Source organism: Cryptomeria japonica, chromosome 10 (assembly GCF_030272615.1).
Source record: "Cryptomeria japonica chromosome 10, Sugi_1.0, whole genome shotgun sequence".
NCBI classification, from domain to species: Eukaryota; Viridiplantae; Streptophyta; class Pinopsida; order Cupressales; family Cupressaceae; genus Cryptomeria; species Cryptomeria japonica.
The window spans coordinates 568,267,458-568,284,726 of record NC_081414.1 but is presented as its reverse complement, the minus strand read 5'-3'; positions in this window follow the sequence as shown (position 1 = coordinate 568,284,726).

The window sequence follows — 17,269 nt, the reverse complement described above, 5'->3', positions numbered from 1 at the left end:
GTGCTTGGTTTTGGACTCCCCCCAAACCTCTCATGGTTTCTGCAGATTTTTGGCCTTTGAAGCTCAAATCGGGGGCTCAAATGGACGAATTTTGACAAACCCAAATGAATGATAGTATTACTCGAAGAAAGATTTCTAATGACTATTATTTTAACATATAAATAGTTTATTATGATATATATTTTTTAGATTAACTAAACATAAGTTTCATATCGAACATCAACTTCCAAGTTCAATGGTTATGGGAAAAAAGTAAACAAGTGAAAAAAAATTTTGAAAAATATCTGTGCACTAGGTATTGAAGTCCTCTTTCCAACAAAAAAAAATGGAATTTGGATACATACACAACAAGTTATGATCAACCAAATGAACATATGTCAAAATTACAGTTAACTCGACTTCAAAACTTAATAAAATATGAAATATTGAAGATAATGTTGTGAAACCAATTGGAAACATTAAATATTTATTTCATAAAACTAAATTCGAAAGAATCATATTTATATCTATTTTAGAAAAAAAGTTATGCCATATCAAATGAGTATCACTCTTTAAAAATGTTGTTTTTGGTAAAAAAACTAGTTTTCGAAGGAGATAGAAAAATGAAAAAATTTGATTCAAAAAAATTTCAAAAATATATATTTAGAATCTACACACAAAATGTCACAAAACACTAGTTCACATTATCTACAAATTCCTTATGGTTTAGCAGTAATAAGTGTTTGAATGTGAGGTTTTTTCGGAAAATGAAAATTGAAGTGTCAAATTTGGCAATAAAGTGTAGCCCACTATTGTGGGTTCACCCATAAATATATGTATATATAACTATAGATATGCATATATACATGCATAAACACATATTATATATGTATGTCTATACATATGTGTAGTAAATGCTAAGTTTACAAGCATACATTTTTATTTCTTTATAACCCGTACAGATTTTGTGAAACTCAAAATGATGGTTGTAGTTCTATATAACCCGTACAGGTTATGCAGAACTATGAATGGTATTTATTTATTTTCAAAACCCGAGCGGGTTATCTTGCACATTAGAACCCGTGCAGGTTTTGGCTTCGTAAGAGGGTTGGAAAACAACCCTAAGGCTTGCAAGCCCAATTTCCCTCCATTTTTGTCCCTTTACACATTTTTTCATCTTCCAACATGATTTCTGGACTTCGTCGTCATCGAGTTTACAAATGATCAAGTGGGTATCTCTAAAATTACTACCATAATCTCACACGTCTTCTTAGCTTACTGACCATATAATTTTTTCTATTTTTGGACAATATTAGCATAGTAAACTTTAATTTTCTTTACCAGTGCCTTGACAGTCCTCACAGACATATGTCTACCTTTTTTTTAATAACTTTTGATAAACTTGAACAAATTCAAAATACACTACATATTATTGTTCTACACTAGATTCTATACACTTTTAAAAAAATAAGTTTGCATTTTCGATTATTTTGATGCAAGTTATGCCCAGTGCACAAACAGGTACCAAATTTTCAGGATACAGTCACTTCAAAAAATCATAAAAAAAAACATACTCAACAGAAAATTACAAAAAAATACACTTCTAGATCTCACTCTTACCTATCATCCTACCAAAGGGTTTTGCAAAATTTTAAATCTAATTATATATTTGTGCAACGCACGAAAATAGCTATGTTATGTTTTTTTTTCTAAAAAAATCAGGAATAGTTTTTCGTGCGCGAGAGGTTTGACCCTCTTAATATTATCCAATTTTTAAAAACTTTAGTAGTTTAGAAACTAGATTCAGAGTACTATAATTCTTATTCTTTGCTCAACTCCTATTTTTTGAGTGCATGACCTTCAAATATCTCTTTGAAGTTCAAGCTTACCTGCTTTCATAAACAAAACAAAAAAAGTGGCCACTTATACCCCCCTTTTTGCTCACCATTTTGGCACACTTACCCACATGAATAATGCATGTATAACACTCTTGTTGAGCTTTGTGTGAGAGAAAGCTAGAGTTTTGGGCCGTTTTTTTGGCAAGGTTTTAAAATCTTCTATTACTGCATTTGCATTATCATGCACTCATTTTTGTTTAACTAGGTCTTAAAGTCTACATAAAACCATGTATGGCAGTCAAGAGGATAACCCTTTTAGATCATAGATAAAATCATGAAAGAGACAATGTGGTAGGGTGCATTATGAAGAAGGTTTGTATTTTGATAATAGTATTCCAGAGAAAGGTGTCAAAGTCCACTAAAAAATTAACATAGTCCCATGAAATGACCTTAAAAGTGGTCAAGCAATTAAAAAATAAAGAACAAAACCATAATGATATTTTTTGTTCAAGAGAGAGCCAAGGTATGCATGAATGAAGACATTTTCAAGAGACCAAAATGGAAAGATACTAAATATGATAAGAACTTTATGATGACAATCCCTTATGCCACAATTGGCGACAACCATAATGTTGACAGAGAACTATAACAAATCCATCAAAAATTGAAATACAATGACCTTGTGAGCAAGGTGTTTTCATAAAGGAACACGCATCAAGAGCATTCAAGATCAGTGTTATCCAATGTGAAGACCCTCAAGAATGCAACAATGGATAGAGAATCATGGTTGGAAGTTAAACAAGGACTAATACTCCATATGTTGAAGTCATCAAAAAGAAAAGTTAAGCATAGTCAAGAGTATGATGGGTATAGGTTAGAAATGGCAAGCATTTAAGAGAATTCTCAATTGAGAACAAAGTGAGTATAGAACAGTGATAGTCTCATTTAAGGACAATAATCAAATAGTCCAATGAATCCTATCATAACATAAGACATGCTAGTGGAGAGCATAGACTTGCAAATATTGAAAAGTATGAAGGGAATGGTAAACCTTTAGATAGAGGGTAGAAAGAGTAACAAGAAAACAAGGGAGAAAATCCATGGTGATAGTGAAGAGGGTGACAGTCCAAAGGAGAAAGATGTTCTTCTTATCAGTTATGTGGGGTTGGGAGAATGCACTGAACCAAATACATACCAAAAGAGGCAATGAAAGAACCATTGAGATGCAACATGAAGAGATGGACATTTGTGAATTCCTTGAAATTCAATAGCAACACTAATAATATCCACGGAAAAAGAACAACACTTAGTAAGAAGGTTTTTGGATGTCTTTTAGGTGTTTTCACTTGCATAAGGACACCTCAAGGATAAGGGCACATGTGGGCATAAATTTGAAGTCATAATAACTTAGTTTAGGGATGTGAGATTTTGCCAAGATCAAGAGGCAATGGAAATCACAATTAAGAGAGAACAAAATAGATGATAGAAATAAACTGTATTCTATCAAGATGAAAATACTGATCAACTGGATCATCAAGCATTACATACAATGAATATAAGCCTTCTTATATAGGCAAGGCTATATGGATATGTGAGCACACAAACAGGACATGTGACTCAATAAGAAACAAGGGTAGGTAGGAAATAGGTTTGGGTAGGTAGGAGAAATAATATAATAGTCCACATGAGGTGGATCACCCACTGAATATGGAGTGTAACAACAAGATCACACCATAAAAGGTGGAAATTCTCCTACACACACTATCTCAATGTGGCACAAACACCCAAGTGTCTCATACCCAAACTACTATGAAATGCATTTCCTAAGTAAACTTAAGTAAAGTGTAATAATATCCATGATGAATAATTATTTACACCAACACCCCTCCTTAAGTGCAACATAGGGGAATGCATTTAAGTTTACAATGCAACTAAGCAATGCAAGATGGGTCCCGGCTACTAGGCCATGTTAGGTACCCATGTACAAATGCAAATGCATGCAAACCAATGCAATGAAATCTCTCACAAAGTGGGGAAAGAGAGAAAAACCCAATGGGAAAAAACCCTCCCCCAAAAGAGAGATGAAAACTTACAAGAGAACTCTCATAGAAGAATGTGAAGGACAAAACCCCATGTGAGGAAAAAGTCCCCCCCATATGAGAGAAGAAGAGAAGCTAGGAAGCCCCCCCTCAATGTGGAATCTACACCAATGATAGAAGCTCGATGTATGAAGAAACTGCTCCACGAACGTCGAACAATATTCCTCCCCTTAGGAAGAAACAAAACCAAAGGTGTATCCATGAAGTCTCCCCAATCATGAAGGGAAGATGTATGAAGAAAACTCATGATGAAAGGAATCTCTGAAAACTGCTCAAGTGTCCCCACGTTGATGCTGAAAGGTACCCCCTCCAAAGGTGGTAAACTATGCCACACTGCTGAAAAAGGCACTCCAAGATCTAGTGGAGATGAATGTAGAACAATATCCAAAGACTCATATGTCTCCTCAAAAGATAAAGAGACATCCTCCAAGTGTTGTACAAAAGTATCCACAATCATGTCAACCTCTAAAGATTGATCATGTAGAGAATGCACAAGAGGGTCAGAGTGTTCCCTCGCAACAATCGAAGAAGGATCATCTTCATCAAAGAGAAGATGAATGTCATCAATGATGTCTCCCCAATCTGCAATGTAGGATTCCATAAACAAACCTGCAATGTCTGTCAAGTAATCATCCCATGAATATGAAGCTGGAAGACAATGAATATCCTACTGCACTGAATCACATGAAGGCAAAACTGTCGCACTATCCACATCATCAGGTGCAATAGGTGATGTGATATCAATATGAGGAGATGAAATACAAGACTCAAGAACGGGTTCACATGTGAGAAACCCCATGTTCAAGTGCCCAAAGTTCTCCTCAAAATTTGAACCATCACAAGAAGTGTGATCATCATGTGTAGAATCATCAAATGTGAAATCATCATCAACAACAAAATCTGAAAAGGAGTATAACCGAGATACATGATCAACCACCCCAGTCGTAATGATAGCTCTAGTCTCCAAGTCTCGAATGAAAACTGACTCAGGTGTGAACTCCACAACTCTCTTAGTTGCGCCATGTGTGATTTGATAGATGGAAAGGAGATTGTTTGACAAGTGGGGTACACACAACACATCGTTGGAGTTATCCCCAATGTCAATAGATCCTTTCCCAATCACATCCATGTATGTATGATTGCCCATCAAAATCTGCGGCATGGTGCAAGGCTCAAATGTAGAGAACATAGACTGTGAAGATGCCATATGATGAGAAGCCCCTGAATCTAGAAGCCATCTCTCTGAATCATGACTAATAGTAGCACATAGAGCTTTTCCTTTTCTTGTCCCAAAAGAGTGAGTCTTCCCACTTGTAGAAGCCATGAATGCTTTCCCTTTTCCTTTTGAATGTGAGGAAGTGGAAGTTGATGAATCGTCCTTCTTGTAGACATTAGGCAAATCAATGTTATGCTTTTTGATGATATGTGTGAGCTCATCAATCTTCTTAGAATGGCAACGACGCTCCTCATGACCAAACTTTTTACAATAAGCACAAGTAGGTTTCTCCCTCTTTGGTGAATTATCCCTCTTGGAAGAGGATGTATCTCCTTGTTGTGGAGAGGATGATGCTTTGTCCTTAGGCTTTGATTGCCATTTCTTCTTGTTTGAGTTGTCATTTCCTTGATTTCCTTTGTTCCCTTGATGTGCCACTAATGCTTGAGACTTAGAAGCCTTAAGAATGCCCATGCTTATCAACTTAGTTTGCTGCATCATCAACATTTCATTGAAAGCATCAAATGTAGGCATTGTGTAGCTTGAACCCATTGTCATCCTATGGGTTTGGAAACTAGAAACAAATGCTGCATATTCTTGTGGAAGCTTGCCTATCAAGTTGAAGATCAATTGAGTATCCTTCTTATCAATGCCACAATCTTTGAGTTGTGCCCTCAACTCATTTTCCTTAGTGACATAGTCTTGTATAGTATCAAAGTTCTTGGGATCTAACATGGTGAGATCACTATCAATTTGATATCCCCTAATCTCATCAACTTGACCATACAAGTCTTGAAACTTTTTCCAAGCATCCTTGATTAGAGTACACTTCTCAATATGAAAAATGAGATCCTTTGATACATACTTTCTTAAGGTACTAATTGCCATGATATTTTTAGTGAGCCAATCCAAGTGACCAACTAGATCAACCTTAGGATCAGCGAGAGCAACAATAGTTCCATCAATGTAATGAGTTAGTCTTTTTTCCATAAGTTTACTCTGTGCATCAATTTTCCAAGTAGCATAATTATGAGGAGTTAAGAGAGGAAACTTAGAAGAACCCATAGCAGCAAAAAGGAAGGAACACAAGATCACAAAAGCACAAGAGACACCCCCCCAAATTAACTCAATCAAGGTACCCCCCAGAAATGATGATTTTGGCACTTTATATGTAGTGTGTGTACAATAGGCCACTTGCAAAACAAGGCTAAGTGGACTTATGATTTCAATTTACAACTTCTCAAAATGAGATCTAAGAGACTTCAACAAATACTGCTACTGAGATGCAAATACCAAAGATGCCAAAAATGGCCAAATAATGAAAGTACAATTTCTACTTAAAATTACTGCAAACAAATGGCAGATTATGAAAGTAGATGAAAAAATATGCACTTTCAAAAAAAAATGGCACCTGAAAAGGAGTCCATATGAGCCCAAATGAAGCCTCCAAAGTTGTAAAAATCGGGATTTCACGATTTCCGAAAAACCTGTATCCGTGAAACAGAAAAATCCTACACCATTGTATAGATCACAAAATTCTACCCCAAAACAAGAAAAATTGCTCAAAAAAAGGAGTTCGGATGAGTGAGATATCTGAAAATCGCCTGCAAAATTATAATTTCTAGAAAATTTCCGTCACGGCTTCAAACTTCAAATGCCTCTAGATTTGGCCTTCGAAGTCCGATTTGGATGAAACAAAAAACAAAACTGACTTTCTTAGACCTCCTCAATCCAATGATAACCTCAGATTTGACCTATCAAGCTTCAATAAAAACCTGCAATAGAAAGATCCAAAATGCAAACCCCAAATATCATCAAATTTCTCTCAATTGGCAAACCAATGACACTCTAATAGCTCTAATACCACGTGAGATTTTGCCAAGATCAAGAGGCAATGGAAATCACAAATAAGAGAGAACAAAATAGATGATAGAAATAAACTGTATTCTATCAAGATGAAAATACTGATCAACTGGATCATCAAGCATTACATACAATGAATATAAGTCTGCTTATATAGGCAAGGCTATATGGATATGTGAGCACACAAACATGACATGTGGCTCAATAAGAAACAAGGGTAGGTAGGAAATAGGTGTGGGTAGGTAGGAGAAATAATATAATAGTCCACATGAGGTGGATCACCCACTGAATGTGGAGTGTAACAACAAGATCACACCATAAAAGGTGGAAATTCTCCTACACACACTATCTCAATGTGGCACAAACACCCAAGTGTCTCATACCCAAACTACTATGAAATGCATTTCCTAAGTAAACTTAAATAAAGTGTAATAATATCCATGATGAATAATTATTTACACCAACAAGGGAAATCAAGAGGGTCAATAATGACCATTTTTAGTTTCTTCCGACCCAAAGCATGAAAGAGTCATGTGTCATATAATCTCGGGAGCTGGTTGAACAAGTTAGGTAAGGTAGAGAACAAAAGTAGAAAATTTTGAAGGACTTTTGACCCAATTGAAGACCATTTACTAGCATTTAGGGACAACTACATCCAAGAAAGATCAAACAAGCAAGTCCTACCTTCAACTACCATCATAGAACATCAGCTCAAGCAGTGAACGTAGTAGATGACTTTACTAGACACCAAAGAATAGTGTTGATCAGGTTCACAAAACAACACATTTGTCTCTTTCTCTTTATTACACATGCTACAAACTTTTAAGAGATTTCTTATATATGCTTTCTATGGTTTTATGAGATTTCTTAAGTAGATATCTTACATGCAACACCTTAGAACAATAAAATATGTACATTGATGTCGGTTGCCAATTGTGTAGAGAGTGATATAAACTTTTAGTAGTGAAGAATTACCATTTTCATTCGCAAGTATGTATAAACTTAACACATTCATGCAAAGTATTGATGTGTGAACCTATATAACACTCTAGAGTTGTGTAGAAAACCAATTGAATAGTTGATAAATTGAATGTCAAAATGGTAGTGCAATTCTTAACACTATTTTGGTGCATCATCGTAGTAGTCTTATTTTACTTTTAAGCTATTTATTTCCCCTTTCCCTCATCAAGTCAATAGGTTAGTCAGGTTATGTGAAGCACTAAAGGGAACCAACCCACTCAGAAGAATCATTCTCACCATAGGTCACCCACAACCTGACAATGATCTCATGTTTCACTAGGTAGCTATGTTGAGAGCTCGGCTAGGATACAAACATCAATGATAATAGGTACATGATTTAGGGTAGAGGATTTATGGCATAAGGTTTAACCCATAGGATTGAGGTTGTAAGTTATTGGTTGAGGGTATTGAGTGTTGATACTTCCCTCTCTCTCCCTCTCCCTCCCTTTCGTATATAACTCCCCCTCCCTCCCTCACACCCTCTCTCTACCCCCTTTCTACGTCTCTCCATCTCTCCCTCTTTACCTCTTTGTCTATTCCTTCATGTCTTTTTGTGCACCCCTATCTCTCTCAAGTCTCTCTCTCCCCCTCTAGGTCTCTCACCTCTCTATTTGTCCCCTATATGTCTCTCACCTCTCTACCTTCCTCCCTATGTCCCTCTCCATTGTACCTCCCCTTTCTCCCTCCCTCTCTTCTCTATCTCTCTCCCTCTAAGTCTTTTTCTCCCTCCCTCTCTATCTTTGTTGTCCTCCCTATTTTTCTCTTCTCTCTCTCTCCATCTCTAGGTTGTTACCTCTCTCCCCCACCCTCTCTCTTTCTCTCGGTTGTTACCTTACAATATTTCACCCTCTCTAGGGTTTAGGGTATAGGGTTGAGGCGAGGGTATTGGGTTTACAATTAAGCATATAAGGCATAGGGTTGACTGTACATAGCATATATGGTTTAGGGTATAGGGTTTAGCTTATAGTGTTTAGGGTTGAGGGTATTGGTTATGGGGTCAAGGTGTCAGTATAGGGTTTAGGGTTTAGTGTTGAGGGTATTGGGTTTAGGGTTTAGGGTGTATAGTTTAAATTTGATGGTATTGGTTATATGGTTGAGGTTATTGGTTATAGGTCAAGGAAATAGGGCTTATATTTGAGTGTATAAGATTTAAAGTTTAGGATTAAGGGTATTGGGATTAGGTTGAGGGTATAAGGTATAGGACTTACGATTGAGGGTATAGCGTATAGATTTTACAGTCTAAGGTTTAGGGTTTAGGTATTGGCTTTATGGTTGAGGGTATAAGGTATAGTTTGAGGGTATAGTGTATAAGGTTTAGGGTGTAAAATTTAGGGTTAAGGGGTTATAGGTTTGACAATATTGGTTATATGTCAACAATTGTGATGTACCTTTGAGGGTATGAGGTATAGGATTAAGGGTTGAGGGTATTGGGTTTACGATTTAGGGTATAAGGTATGGGGTTTAGGTTTGAAGGTATATTATATAGGGTTTAGGCTATAGGGTTAAGGGTATAGGTTTTAAGGTCTGGGATATAGTTATATGGTTTAAAGTATTGGGTTGAGGGTATATTGTATAGAGTTTAGGGTTGAGGGTATAAGGTTTATGGTTGAGGGTATAGGGTTTAAGGTTGAGATTCTCTCTCTCCATATTTGTTTAGTGTGAAAATTTTCAATATAAGTTATAGTGTGAGCATATTTTACCTTTGCACAAAAAAATGGTCCAAATAGGCATGTGACTTGTGATTGACGCCCATATTCTTTGATATTATCTTTTTCCCATGCATTATCTAACAAAGAAACACTTTTTCATGGTGTTCACATTTTACACAAGCATGTTTCACATATTTCACCACCCTTCTACCACCTTTTTGTTCATTAGAATAAAGTTTGATGTTTTAGACCAAATTTGATTGTATGAGCTAATTATTTCATGCTTATAGTATTGGAATGTTTATTATCATTTATTTGTTTTAATTTGATAATGTAGATTCCTTATTTTCATAATTTTTACTAATGCTATTAGATTTATATAGATTTGAACATTCAATTTGAGAGGAAGTTGGCAAAAAAACTCATTTTTTTGCATTTGAAGAAAAAAGTAAAAGAACTACACAATTATGTAATTCATCAAATCAAATCTCAAATTTTAAGGTATGTTCTATTTGTGTTTATGCGTTTTGTGCATGTCACCTTGTCACATAGTTCAATTGCAATCCTTTTTATTTGATTTTGTTCTTTTTGTATTTTTTTACTTGGCTTTACGATTATGTTATCTTGTTCCTATTTACCATTTAAATTATATGTGAACATCTTAATTGGTCCACATTGACATAAGTGAACATATATTGCTATGTGACATTCCTACATTGGTCCATGTTGGCACACCTAGGAACCTATGGATGTACTAAAGATCTTTTGGAAATCATAAGGAATCTATGAACATCCTTCAAGCCAATCATATCCATCCAAATGAGATGCTAATTATATAGAATGACAAGATCTCCAAAACTACCAAACATGGCATCCAAAGAAGAGCTTTATTCCAAATGTCCCCAACCCTTGGATTGCCTCCACGAAATGTGAAAGGACGCCAACTTTGGCTCCAATACTTCCATTCCAATTCAGGCATGCAAATGTTGAGGATAAACATTACATTAAATGCAATAAATAACGTAACACCAAAGAGACACGTGTTGCCTCTTTCAGGAGCCCACTTGGAATAGTCAAAATTTCACTCATTTATCCAATTCTCATGTCATTAATTATCCCATTCTAGGCATCCATATGTGGGGAAAACAATATTAAATAATTATGTACAACCCACCTGTTGGAGTAATTAAAACATTTATCTAATTATTTATTAATTAGGTCCTTTAAGTACTTAAGCTAAAATTACGTGCTTTTTATATCTAGAGTTTGATTTTCTAGCATGTAGTTGAGGTTAATTTAGCTCCTAGTTTGCATTGGTTTAATTGTCCTAATTTTAGCATTAAGTTTTGCACCTAGGGTTTCATTCATCCTTATAAGGATTAATTCATTCATCCTTATAAGGATTCATTCATTCATTGTAATTGTATCTCCAATATTGTTTTGTGCAATAATACAGAATTCTCTGGTTGTTGTAGAGCATGCAGTCTTTGTTTGATCTCTTTTGTGTGATAGGTGTTTTACTTGCAGATGATTATTGGCTCATGTGATTGATCATCAACTTCTACATGGTATCAAAGCTTTTCTGACAAGTTCCTATCCACATGCCTAAGGGATCCAATCTAGGGTGATTTTTCTATAAATATTGGGCTCAAATGGAGGTTGTCATCGTGTCCATGGTGTCAATTCATCAAAGTTTAAGAAGTTGAAAAATCAGGGTCAAATTGGCTAAGGGCACAAAAATCTAAGCAACAATTAAGCGTAGCTAAAAAATCAAGGCACTTTGGCACAAAACGAGGGTGTCACCATTGCGCTCAAAAAGGTTGAGAACCCTAAAAATGCCTATCAATTCATCAAAACTGAAGTTGGTCAAATCTATATGAAATTTTTTTAGCTGACACAAATTTGTACCGCCCGTAGAGGTCCATACAGTCTTACAAAACTGTGCACCAAACCCTCTCCACACACAAATAATTGCTTGGTAAAAATTGTACCACTTTGTACTCCCTCTACACAAATAGGTCCTTTCATGTCGATCGCACCAATCAAAGTGCTCTTAGACTTTTTGGGGTGACTTTGCTATATTTAGAGGTCGGGCCAAATTTAGAGCTCTCTAAATTTGGTGATAAGAAAAATATTCCAATGCCTCAAGGTATATTCCAAGGAAATCTTTTTTAGCAAGGGGGTGATTTATTTTTCGACGATAGGGAATATTTTGCTGACATCAATAGCTGACCAGCTTGACCATGTTTGTCCTTCAAGCCCTAAATACTTGTTATTGGTTATTTGTCAATAACTTCATCATATGGAGTCAAAATCAAGCAAACGAGATATGGTTCAAAAGATAGTTCCGTTGCCAATCTGATTATGGTGGTGGTTGGATTAGATCATGCACCAATCTTTCATACCAAGCCTCCAAAGTCAACATTTTGTTTTGTGCTTCTGGGGCCATATCTTGCACATCCAAATTTTGTTTTTCAACTTTTGCACATCATCAAAAAGCTATCAGAGTCCTCCATTCATATCTAAAATCATTTTTTTTAGAATATTCACCAAGTACTTATTGATATCAATTTTTTCATTTCTTGTTTTTGTGATTTCTCAACTTATACAAGTGCAAAAGGGTTCATTTTTTTTGTTGTTGGGGGGGTAGAATCCTGACCTTTCAGAATCCTATATTGCTTTAACCCTATCCTAATGATGGATCCTTCGATTGAGAAACTCACATCTCATATCATACCTGGAAGACTACAATGATCAGATTGCTTCGATCTAAGGGCTTATGGTCTTGTTTACATAAAACCCAACCCACTTTGACTCATGAGATTAAGAACATTTGACATAGGAATAAGGTAGATTAGGCTATAATTTTGATTGGCCTACATGTTTCAGACAGTCTTGAGTTTCATATTGATTCCTATGCCATTGTTAGGGCTATGTGGCTCAAATTTGAGAAAATTTTTGGGGATATTAATGAGTTTCGTGCACTTTAACTTGAGACAAATTTAACATAATTGACACCTAATTCATTTTCTTCCATTGAGGACTTTCTAAAGAAGTTCAAATCCATCATATCATAATTATAGGTTTGTGGCACGCAAAAGACTCACAAGGAGTGCATCTTCCTAATTCTATCCAAGCTTCGAGGCCAATTTCAATTCTTTGCTTCATTATTCTATTCCACCATGGATAATTTGAGTACCACATTCACTATGCCTTCATTTGAGGTGTTTTGCAAGCACTTGACACAGGAATTAGGCAAGCTATCACAACTTGATTCAATTTCTAGTTCCAATCTCAAGCCTTGATTACTCAGACTCCTACATCTACAGGGAAATAGAAGAAGTAAAAAAATAAAGTACACAATCTACTCCTCAAGCTTCAAAGTCACATGGACATGATTCAAATTCTTCCACCTCTTCCAAGAGGTCTTCATCCAAAAAGGACAAGCCTAAGTGTGCTTATTGCACCGAGCCAAGACATGATGAGCATCAGTGTTATGCAAAGCATATTGATAAGCTAAAATAACTTCTTTGAAAGAATGATATGTAGTCGCGTTCATTTAGTGCATCTTCTTCCACCACTTTAGGACCTAGACATTCTAGGTCTTCATCTATGGCACATGGTGAAGACAAGATGAATGGCCATGCTCTCTTTGCATCGACACATTCTCAATCTTCTAGGTTGCTTCTAGATTCATGAGCTAAATGTCATCATTAGAGGGAATGTTCTCTTATTTTGAGCATCATTCTTTTCCACAAATTTTGATGAGTAATAACACTTACATGATTGTAAGGACCCGCTAGTCCTAACCTTAGAATAACTAACATATTTAATTCTTATTTAAATCGAACATACATTTATTAAATTCTATATAAATTTATCACAAATGAATAACAAATTGCCATTATTATAAGTGCAAAATTTAACATTCTTGACATAAAGTAAGAACTATAAGTTAACAGGTATCAAGGAATAGGAAATATCATGACAAAATGAATAAATATTTCAACCAATGAGTTAGCAATCATATGCATAAGATAAATTAAAGATAACCAAGAGTCAATGTGTATGAAAACTACAAAATACTATGTCAATTTAACATTATTACAAAATAAAGTTAAGGTGCATACAAATAAGGATAACTCATCAAGCTTGAATTAGCATCAATATATCCATCCTAAGCATTAAGCATTCATAAAGGAAATCAAAGAAAACTCATCAAGAAACACATAAGCAATGAGTTACACACATGATTGACAAGTGTTAGTAGGTTGTGGCTTAGTGTTTTTCCTTACTTTTTGTTAGTTACGTTTATTTGGCGACATCCTATCGTATTTACCATAGTAGACCTCATAGGTTATTGTACATAGCTTACTTAGCCTAATAATCAAGAGACCCCATTGGTCTATTGAAATGAAACATTATTACAATATACATTATACATAGGATTTTACAATGATATAATATGAATCTCTGTCTCCGGATGTAGTGTCTTCCTTGCCATCGGACTCTCCTCCATTTGCAATTTGGAAGACGATCATATGACCCAAGTGTTTCACCCACTCAACCAAACGAAGCTTTCGCTTCTCAGTGCTCATGATAAGATCACGTCCCTCACGACAAAGTTCCAAGCAAACTGGCATCAACTTTCGGGAATAAAACCTATGTGTGCATGTAGTATCTAACAACCAAACTATTGAACTTAGCTACATGTGTTATGACAGGGAGAAAATTTATTACTTGGCCAAGTTTTAACCCTTTTGAGGTATAGGTGAAAACACCCTTCCCTGGTTTATCCCATAATCAAGCACATCTTTCCAATGCATCCATCATAGACAGAAAATATAATTACCCCTCCAGGATAATTTTTTGTTTAAATTATTAAGATATCATTCTCTTTCTCATATCCAAATATGAAATTCAAATTTCAATCTAACATCAAAAACTTCAATAAGCACATTATATATGTGTGTATATTCGAACTAATGAAGAATCCGATATATTGGTTAATATCAGTGATCATTTTAGTGAAATAACGATCAATCAACCACTGATTGAAAATCCAGTCACAGAGAATGGATATAAGTTAGCTTTTTGTGTATATGACTTATTCCAGCAGGAGGAATCGATGGTCTTCCTCTTGGCAATTTGGAAAAGGGTCTGTAAAAGTCATCAAACATCACTCAACTAAACCACACCAAGGTTCGATCTGTGCCACACAGATCGACTGGATAATATTGATCAAAACAAAATTCCAGCTACACCGTTGAACAAAGAAAGTCAGAATCGATGCCACATGAAATCATTCAGCTGCAACTAAAAGAACACGGAGGAAAATGAAGGAGTGGTTGGGGCGATATGCCCAGTCATATCATATTTTAAAACCAAAATAGCAATCGACCAATGCAAAAAGTGTGGGGCGATACTACTCAGATGGTATCGACCTGACCAAACAAAACTTCAGCCTACCAAGATTGTTTTTCAAAATATTCAGCCATTCCAAACAGCGCGGAGGAGAAAGGAGGAAATTTAGATACCCAAGCCCACTAAGGAGTCGATTTGGAGCACTAATAAAAAAAAAACATCAGCATTAATATATCTACCACGTTTCTATTTTAGAAACTATAGGAAATTACTGGATTATTTATCATAAAAACTGAATTATGGAAGAGTGCTGGAGAGGGGCGATTTACCCTGCAGGAAGCTCTGATCAGCCAGCAATACGTGGTGGGGAGACCAGGAGGATGGCGTGGGAAAATCTACAGAAGTTGACCTTCCAATTCACCTTGTATAAATCGACTTCTCCCAAATCACCCTTTTTGTATTCTGACAAACTTCAGAGAAAAGAATGAGGAGAATTTAGTGGCGGTTCTCCTCAGACAAGCAGATTTCACTTAATTCTTTTATGCAAGCCGATTTCAGGAAAATTGGGAGGGGGAAGGGTACGATATGGAGAAAGGCCTCCAAATTTTGATTTCCTACTCTCCCTGTCAAGTTCAATTTCTTACTAAATTTTAAACTCTCCTAGACTGCAAAATTCGATTATATGATTCATGGATCTAAATTGATGAAAGATTGAGATGAAGTAAAGGAAATTTGAATTTGAATTGCCAGTCATCAGGAGATCAAAACTGGTGAACTGGTGTATTCCTGGAGGTGATTCTGTTATCTCTCCTAAATTTATGCAAATTGATAGATTTAACTAAAGTCACCGGGAGTTCAATTCCAATTTTATCTCATGGGTTAATTTAAAAACATGTTCATATTTTAAATTATAATAATTTTTTAACTTTAGAAAACACGATTCAAATTTTATTAATATTAGAATTTTATTTATTGTTTTTAATACTTAATGTAATTAAATAAATCTTAGTTAATGATTATTATGTGTGCGTGTTTGTGCACGGGTTACATTCTATAAGTTACTGTCGACAAGCTAGGAGACCCCTCCTCGGTCATATGTCTACCTTCGACGGTCGGCCCTGCAGCCACCTCGCACTCGATGAAAACGTCAGATCATCACATAAAAATTCATTAGCGTCATTACATTACTAAATTAAAAATGTCATCAATATTATCAATTAGCATGATAATTAACATCAAAATAATGTCGACAAGCATCATAATGTCAAATATAAATAATGTCTTTAATAATATCAATGTCTAGCAAAATAAATAAATCTAAAACTTATCAGCCTAGAATGGGTCATGACGATGACTGTTAATGGAAGTGGTTTTATTGAGGTTAATTGTGGCACATACAATAATGTTCTATGCACCCCTTCATTATCTTCTAACCTTATTTTCATCTACCAGATTACTCACAGTGGAGCAAGCAAGACAGTTGAGTTCACCCATGATTTAGTACTCATCAGAGGTTTGCATAGTATAGAGCTTGTTGCAATTGGCAGTGTTGATCATGTAGTACAATTGTAAGAGTTCTCTCTTTTTACTCTCATTGAGCATGCATATGGTCCTATCTCTCATGCATCGAGAGTGAATCAGAAATCTAATGAGAGGTTCGGTCACTTGAACTTAGGTGTGCTTCAACCATCCGCAGTGGTTCTTGAGACTTGTGTTGATCCTCCTCCCCCTCCTACTTCTTCAAAGATCGGTTCAATTCAACAGGTCGATTCTTCCCTTCCAGTTTCAACAGAGTGGGATGAGTACTTGCAAGATTGTTTGATACTTCACACACTCCAAACATTGGGGACATGATTGAAGATATTTCATTCCTCTCTGATGGCAGTTTGAGCGTTCATGTCATCCCATCTTCAGTGCCTTTAGAGGTTGTTCAGTAGGTATCTTCATAGTAGTTTGGATTTGTTTCAGTGGATTTGGCATCTTTTGATTCAGACAATTGGACAATTGAGCAATCTTCCATGGCACACATCATGAGACATTTTCTTCATTCTCCTTTCATGGAGTTGTTTCAGCCTTGGCCACTTGATTTGATTCTTCCGAAGGGGAGGAACGTGGTTTGCCGCTCTTGGATCTTCATCATTATTCATCCTCAAGCCTTCATTTTCGACATTGGAGCTTCTCTCTTATGGGGGGATACATTGTCTCTTCATTTTCTCTTATAGGGAGAATCTTGATTATACTTAT